Below are 9,402 nucleotides of genomic sequence, written 5' to 3'. Positions count from 1 at the left end.
CGTCCGCTGGGAAGGTGATTGGTTGAGCATGATTGAGCTGTAAACATTAAAATGGTATCTGAGAAACTGGTTGGAGAAAAATAGATGATAATATTTAAGTCTTATGTTCAGTTTGCAACAACTTTTGCATCACATTTTGCTCTTTATGTATATCTTATTTTTTACTATTTTTAGGCTGTGTTATTAGTTATCGGTTATTATATTTTTAAATAAAATGTATAATTATAAAATAATTATTTAGAATATAAACAATTGTAATAATTGATTTATTTATTTAGTAGATTGTGTGTTTGATTTAGAGTTTGGAGCACCTCTATTGATGTTGAAGTATTTGAAGCTCAGCAGGGGCTTTTTCAATCAGACTTTAGGATTTATGTGAATCTCTGCAGAACATCCCCTGCGTCGAGCGCAGACGTCTATAAAAAAACATCTCCTCTCAGCATTCTCGTCCCAGGTGGCCGTCAGTCTCAGGTGTGAGGACAAGTCTTCTTCTCACAAGCCGGGCTGCTCATTAAAAACAGATCAGAGCGAATCTATCCTATGTTGTGTGTGAAGGTTTCAAAGGCTGCTGCACAGGTGAATTCCTGCCATGATTTGCTGGAGACAATGAAGACAGTAAATATTTCACTTGGACCTCAAGATGTCCTCTTATCTCATCACGACAGATGACGGATGTCACTGTGGATTCTGACACGACTTAATCCTGCCTAGATCTGTGAACCAAAAGAATGAAGTATTATACAGAACTCAGAGACTGGTTTATCAAAATAAAACAGGATTTTCATGGCAAACACACGATTACGTGACACACACATCAATTTGAGACTCAAGGTGGATTTTGTTGCTATAGAGTTCTTATATGGTTTGTGTTTTTAGATGTTATTTCATGTGCGTGTTTAGTAAAGCACCTTATAAATATCACTTTACAGTGAACTGAATGGAGAAATTGATTTTTTTAGCTCTAATGCATAAAGCTTTCAGGAGAGACCTACAGTGAGGTTATTAAGTGATGATATATGATTCTGTCATTGTGACTACATTTCATTTTCAGATTCCGGGTGAAGAACGCAGCCGCCTGCAGTGGTTGGTCTCATGTTTGGTTTATGGCTCTGAACTCTTTACTGAAGAAACCTCTATGGAGAAAACACACTCCTCAAAATAAAGGTGATTAAAATGCCTCTCACAATACAACCTGACAAAGACCTTTGAACCTTTGTGTGATGTTTGGGTCGGTTTTTAAAGTTGAGTTAATCAATGATACAATAATTTTTTTTTTAAACATCAGACATCTTAATTTGTTCAAGATAAACATGCTTTTCACTCACATCATAGATTTATCTTAATAAAAAAAAGATTTTATTTATAAATGAGAATTTACAGAGAGAAAGATACACTTGTAAGTGTAAGATAAACTTGTGTAAGATGTCACTTGTAATTGGGATGAAGTCAAATTCTGTTTTGTTTTCCCGCAGCTGGGGCGATGGAAAAACCCCATAAAATTAACAGAAAATATCCGTTACATAAAATTATAGTTTTTTCTCGTAGTCATAAAAAGTTTTTAACTGTTATTCTACATAATTTTTGTTTGTACTTCTTGAGCTTCTAAATGTTTAATTTAAGATCTAAAGATTAAAGATACACTTACATATTGTGGAAATGTATGTATCTAACCCTAATCCATGTTAGATAAAATCATAAATGTGATATTATAAAGGCAATATATTCAATAATTGGCTATAATTCATATTGGATGTATAAACTTGAAAAACACTATCAAATGTATTTGTGGTGTACCAATTTTTGGTCTTTACAATGAATACTACCTTGCAGGCCCCAGTAGGTGAGGTAAAGGCAAGTTTAGTGAGAAAACTTACTATGAAGATAAAAAAACATAAACAATGGTGGAAAGTATTAATGAAGGAAGAAATATGAGAAACATCAATAAACATTTTTTTTCTCTGAGTTTTCTGGGAACCCCTTAGAACTTTAGTGGGGGGCCACAGGGCCCCAGTTTGAAGACCCCTGCTCTAGATCAAGATGTTTATGACATCATGACAACCTGACTGTCTGATGTCAAACTTTCTGACCCTGTAACAGTCACCATCTTAAATTGACACCGGATTGAAAAAACATAAATCCATTTCACACATTTAAGAGCTCTCCAAACTCTCAGGCGCCAGCCATACTTCTAGTGGAACCTCGAGGCTTGGTCTTATTTATCATTACTGAGGAAAAGCACACAGAACCGGAGAGACGGGCTGAATGAGCGAACGATTCGCCCTGACTAAAACATAAAGCTTCTCATCTGTCTGCTCTCCCCAAAACCCTTCAACTGTGGGAAACAATTCTGGTGCTTTCCGTCTGTTTTAGACATTCTCTCTGTGCCTCACCAACACACCGACATGTACTTACACTATTAAACATTTCACGGCATTCATTCACAGCCCCTGACGGATCTGAGAGGAGAAACTCAAAAGAGGATATGGAAATCAAACCCAGTCGCAGCGTTATCTGTCAGATTCTCCGACATATTGGAAAGTACAGGGTTGGATTCAAATGGCTGACATCAGTCATAAAGCATGAAGCCAAATCTGGGTAAGCGGAATGAGACCCAATGATTAAATATGGATTAATAATCAGAAAGCAGTGAGACACGGGATGAATATGACTCTAAATATGCATCAAAGGAGCTGCCTTAGTGAATATTAATGAAAGACGAGCCTTTGGCTCACAGAAAACTTGACAACAAAAAAATGGCAAAACAAATCAAACGCTGAGACAAATACTATATTTTCCTGTTTAATAATTTTCACATGGTGGAAGAAAGTGGGCGATTTATCATTCTGCACGACGTACACTCGGAATATAAATGAGCTGCTTTGGGTTTTTTTAAAACACAGTCGAAGTGGTAAACAGTGAAATCCAATAAAAATCAGCCAAACGTTAAGACGACCTGACATTTCTCTCCGAAGGCCGGTCAGACAAAAATGCTGATTGTGACACGGCACATGGAAACATATTAGTATGCTGTTGATATTCACATGATGTAAACCGTGAGATTTTTGAGATATGAATATAAGAGCAACAAGGTTTATATATCAAAGAGTTAAATAAGAAAATTCCAAAACCGGGTGAGCTGCCTACATAGGCAGTTTTCTATTTAGACAGCACATTTTAATTTGGATGGCTTCACGTAGACAGCAGCTCCGAGCATCATGAGGAGGACAGAAGAGGACTGGAGTTGAATGTTGCGATATTCGTAAAACATGCAATAAAAACATAAAAAAAGAGACATCAGTCACACATTTTCAAACGAGCAAATCATGTTTTTTGGATGGATTTGTAGTTAGAACATGTAAACTGTGTGTGTTTATCTGTTAGCTATTATAAACATATGTACATAAATGTTAAACATCCCTGCATAATAAGACCACCAGTGATGTATTTATGTAGATTTTGGATGCGGACCCTGCGTTTTTCTGTGCCTTGTAGATGTCGTCTATGCAAATGCGTTGCTATAACAATAACAAATAATAAAGAAAGAAGTCAAACGTTGAATCTTGAAACTAGACCAAACAAATCTGCACGGCGAAAATTGTGATGCAGCGGATGATTCGAGCACAAATGGAGGCGCGTGCCGGATTTAATTGACCTGGCGCAAGATGGAAGGAAATTGGCTCGTTCTCGCTCGGAAAGAAAATGGGCACATTTGCTGGATGTCAGAATTGACAGACAGAAGATTGCCGGCATTATTCGGAGACGCATCCTGATTGGACGTTTCAGAGCTCAATTCAAGCATTAGGAACAAGGATTTTCAAAAGAATTCTCAAGGGTCCAAATTACAGGGCGTGAAAACAAACCAGCGCTTGATTCACACACACACACACACACGGAGCTATCGCACAATATCGCTGATGAACCGGTGAGATACGTGCTCTTTTGCCATGCAGATTTTTTACATTTTCTCCAGTAAGTGCCAGTTCCTAATTTCCAAGCCATTTACAAGTATTCACATCTGCTCCGGCACAATGAACCTCCGGACCACCGGTGGCTTCTGGCTGAGAAGTGACCTCACACGTCTCATTTTAGGGGTGTGTGTGTTAAAACACTCTGTTTAAATCACTGAATCCAGTGTTTAGAGTGTTCAATAACAGCGTTTTGTTCCTTTAGATAACCAACTCGAGTTGCAAGATGTAAATGTTATTGCTCAGATGTCTGCCTGGGAGAATAAAAAGAGAATCAAGCGCAACACATGACTAGTCCGGAGGTGTAAATGAATGTAGATTGCAGAGGTCAAATAATCTGGAATGGAGATGGTGGTCTAGTGGGTTAAACCACTGAACTGGTAAATCAAAGGTTGCTGGTTTGATCCCAGCAGCCACCACCAGTGTGTCCTTGAGCAAGACACTTTACTCCATGTTGCTCCAGGGGGATTGTCCCTGTAATAAGTGCACTGTAAGTCGCTTTGGATAAAAGCGTCTGCCAAATGACTAAATGTAAATGTAAATGTAATCTGGATTTGTGTCAATTTGATGAGAAATGTTTGAGTTCATAGTGAGATCTTCAATAATATTGACTTTTGATTGCAGACGAGACAAATCTGAGCTCAGTTTGACACATTGTCAATAGAGTTTCAGCAGAGATGTCAACAGAGATTGCAGATTTCTGACTCTTTCTCATAAGAAATATCTGAGATGCTGATGAGACTTCAGCAAAAGTTTCCATTTAATCGCATTGATGCTTGGAAGAAAAATGAGACATCTGTGTGGGCTGTTTGGTTAAGATAACAAACTATATAAAAGCTATATTTATTTTATTTTCAAGCAATCCATCCGTCACTAACACACATGGTCTCCACAGACACACCATATAGAAGAACAAACCAGCGTATTCTTTGTTGCCGGAGGTCCCAAAGCAGATTGGAGAACGACCTGACAAACCTGAGCACGTCAAGCCGCTTCACATGTGAAAAGAAGCCCGGCGCTTCAGCAAAGTTGGCGGTCCATCGCTGCTGGCCTTGGCCTGTCCACATAAAGAATTCACAGTTCACAGCACCCATGTGTCAGAAAGCAGCGGAAATGTGCGCGAGCTCCGTGCAATGTAGCAATTTTACGGAGGATCACGGCGGCCCGCTCTCACTCCTGATAGCAGCTCAGAAGCAAAATGACAGGCCAATGAAGAATTTATTTGAAATCTCACCAGGAGCCGAGAAGCTTGCGGAACAGAGTATATTAGAGAGGCAGAGACGCCATTTCAACGCGTTGGGCTTCAAATTACTTCTGATGCTTGAAAAGAGGTGCCGCCGTATAAAATTGGCCTGGAAATGACCATGAACGTCTATAATTTCAGTCTTTATTGAAAGAGCGTGCACGTGTGTGTGTTCGGCAAAGACTCAACACACCCACTTCCACCGGCTTGAGAATATTTTCAAGACTGTGTTATCAGGAATGACAAACATTGGCTGTGCAAACAAAAATGCACACTAGTCTTAGTATGACAGAAGTATTTAGCGTTTGGGTAGTTGACAAATATACCGTAGACTCTAAAAAAATGTGTAAAAATAGGGCACAATATACTATAATATTATATGTCCGTAATTTATCTGTTTTTTAATGGGGTTTTTTTACAGTGTACATGTGTCCTATGGTGTGACGTCTAACAAAAGTATTACATTTACAGTTACATTTAGTCATTTAGCAGATGCTTTTATCCAAAGCGACTTACAGGTGGGGTAAGCAATGGAAGCAATTAGGACAGCATAAGTACAACAAAAGCATAAGTGCAATCAAAAAAGAAGACTGGTCTCACATAACCTAACACAGTATACAGAATCATTCATTCATTCATTCATTCATATTATGGGTCAATTATTCGAAATTGAGATTTTACATAATCTGAAATCTGAATAAATAAAATTTCTATTGATGTATGGACAATATCTTGCTGAGATACAACAGTTTAAAAACTCTGGAATCTGAGAGTGCAAAAAAATTAAATATTGAGAAAAGTGCCTTTGACGTTGTGAATCAGAGGCACTGTGGCAGGACATCCACTCACAAAAATAAAGTTTTTATATATTTAATGTAGGAAATTTACAAAATATCTTCATGGAACATGATCTTTACTTCATATCCTAATTATTTTTGACATAAAAGAAAAAGCGTTAATTTTGACCCATACAATGTATTTTTGTCTTTTACTAAAAATGTTCCTGTGCTACTATAGACTGGTTTTGTGATCCAGGCTCACAAATAATTAGACCCCTATAATTATATTTATTATTTTATCATTGTTAATTTGTATATTTATAAAATAAAAAGAGATATTTAATGTTGTTGACACATTAACAGTATATTTGTCTCAACTATGTTGTGTACTAGAGATGAAATGGTATCAAATTTCGAATCACGATAATAGTGCCCGACATGATCATGGTTATCAATATTATCGCGGTTATCAATGATGAAATGAAATAAACTTTATTGTCCCCCAAAGGAGAACTTTGTGTTGGACTAAAGGTGTTTACATTAACAAACAAGAAACATAAATAACAGATTCATCATTATTATTCATTATAAAAATACAACAAATATTATCATGGTTTTGTGATGATACTGGTTTAATCTCCAGACATAAACAGACAAAACCCAACAAATACGTTTGGTTTATGCTGGACTCTTTGATTATTTTGGAATCAAATACATTTTTATCACGGTTAACCATTAAAATGGGTATTGTTACATCCCTATTGTGTATGCACATGTTCAGTTTGTACTATATAAACAACCAGATGACCTTCTATATTTGACAAAATGTGAAATATGCAAAAGAAATAATGCAGTACTGCATTCCACAATGCACTGCTTTTAAAATGCCCTTCTCTTATCAGTGGATTTTCAGACATTATAACAGAAGTGCTCTTTGAAATAAACAGACTCTATTCTGCCATCCAAAGACAGTATTCGTGAAGGCTTTGAAGGATGTTTTCGTGATGTTTGGAGAGATGCTAGGATAGAATAATGAAACACAATGTCAGACAAAGAGGTTTTTGTTCAGCTGAGGATGAATGCAGAGTTGAACTCACTCTAGCCAGAAAGAAAATATCCCAATAATGTTCTCAGAAATGTGTAGTTAATACGAAGAGAAGGGGACCGCAAAATGAACCTCCATGAGAGATGGAGAAAAAAAAAAATGGCACTAAATGAGAAAGAGAGTGACCAGCGAGCGAGAAAGAGAGAGAAAGTGAGAGAGGGGTGGAGGGAGCCAGAGAAAATAAGTTGGCAAAAGAGCATGAGCGAGCAAGAGAGAGAGAGAGAGAGAGAGAGAGTAGCACTGATGAGGCTTGACAGAACAACATCTTTCTCGCTCGTCTGTTGACAGCTCGACCTTTCTGACATCAGAGGTCATGACTGTGATGGGAGATGCTGAATTATAGAAAAACTCACTTTGGAAACATGTCGGCTCTGCTCCAGAACCCAGTGAGCTGCCCTGCGGCCTTCATAGGGAGCTGACGTATAAGAGCGCCTCCGGCAGCTGTGTGTTATACAAACACATTAACCTCCAATCACAGTTCATTTCTATAGAGTTTGGTGTGATGTTAAAACATCACGGCTTCTTGTGCACATTATATCTTCACGTTTTCTATGTTGCATGGCAACCGTAAACAGCCCGAAGCTAACAAACTACTTGACTTGCCAGAAATGTTTTTATTCCAATTATCATAATGAATTAATGCAACTATTTTTGGTTCATTTTGGCACCACAGAGGCTGTCGTAAAATCACCGTAACACAAGCACACGCAGAAACAAACATCTGACAGACGACAACATCCACACATTCAGATGTTTTCTGAATAAAGTTAAAAGAACCCGACAGCTGGACGTCCGTCCAACAGCTACAAAAGATCAACATCATTCAGTTCCTGATGTTACTATCCGTGTTTGCGTGAAGAGAAACGCTCTATTTACATAAATCTACAGTATGCTTTTGTAGAGGGCATATAAGACACAGCCACAGCTAGAAGGTTAAAATATTAAAGAGCATTTCTGCATCCCTCCAAACATCACGCTCCAGCATTCAATATATTCATGACTTCTCTGCTTGATGGTGCTGCTCTGATAAACAGGTGCATAAAAAGTCTCTGGGTTTTTAAATGATAGATTGAAGGATGAAATGAGCGCTTTGTGTCCTCCAGCACGGGCTGAGATGAATCGAATCCACCTGCAGCATCATTTTTCATTTCACTTTTTCCCCAAACTTTATACTCTTACAGTCGGGGAGCCAACAAACTGATTGAACTAAACCGGCCTGTTTCAGTGTCTGATCATACTCTGCTAAAGCTCCATTTCGCATTATGCATAATTTCACACAAGACATTCTCACCACTTCCACAAGGGGTGCTGTTGTCCACATAAATGGTTATACCTGAATTTGGGTTTAATGACAGAGATTATCTGATCACAGATGGCTCACCGAAGGCAGGCATTTGGTTTCTCTTTGGAATGAAATCTGCGCTTTGGCTGTAAGGGGTTCTGTGAAAACCAATTCAGCCAACTCAAAGTTTCATGTGACAGTTTCTTGAGAGTTAAAGTGTTGGGGGGTAAAATGTTTGGATGATGAGTTATGTGGGCGACAGACAAACGCTCTGGGATGGTACCCTGTCATGAAGCCTCAGATATGGGGGGGGGCATCTTCAGTCCAACTGTTCTTCCCAATCTAGTGTAGAGATGAAATATTTGCATTGTCACTTTTCTCTTGTTACTTCACTGCCTCCTACCACAAGAGTCTCAAGTCATCAAGAGCTCTATCACATGAGAATATCTCCATTTTAATCAAATCACAGCACGACTCCACCAAGACACACACATTGAGTCTGTTATTATCACATGTGAAGCTTTTGAGTGCTCAGGTTTGCTATAAATCTGATCGTGTAAACTTTAAAGTGCCCGTGAACCGTAAATTGCGATCGTTTTTACTTCTGTATTCTGACGCAATTCAGAATGAAATGGAATTTCAAACGTGAAAAATAGTTGGCGTAGCTTTCGTCTTTCTCTGCGATTTGATTGGATGTATAAAAACAGCCATTGCATTTTGAAACGGAACTTGCATGAGACTGACAGGTGAAGGGGAGGAGTTAACGGATGTCGTCTAACATAGGTCATTTAAGATGGATAGTCATTACAGGAAGGAAGTGCATTTTCAGATTTTAACTGAAGATTATGAGGGCACAAGAATTTTAAAAAGAGAATGACACACATTGATAAACTATTTACAATAAAGGCTGCAATATTTCAGGAAAAACAAGGAATTCAATTTTTTTATTTCACATGGACTTTAAAGCATCATATGGATCATTCCTGCAGCTAGACATTTACAAAAGGAAAATGCTTGTTTTGTCATTT

The sequence above is a fragment of the Triplophysa dalaica genome, chromosome 8 (genome assembly GCF_015846415.1).
Source record: "Triplophysa dalaica isolate WHDGS20190420 chromosome 8, ASM1584641v1, whole genome shotgun sequence".
NCBI classification, from domain to species: domain Eukaryota; kingdom Metazoa; phylum Chordata; class Actinopteri; order Cypriniformes; family Nemacheilidae; genus Triplophysa; species Triplophysa dalaica.
This window is presented reverse-complemented; position numbering follows the sequence as displayed.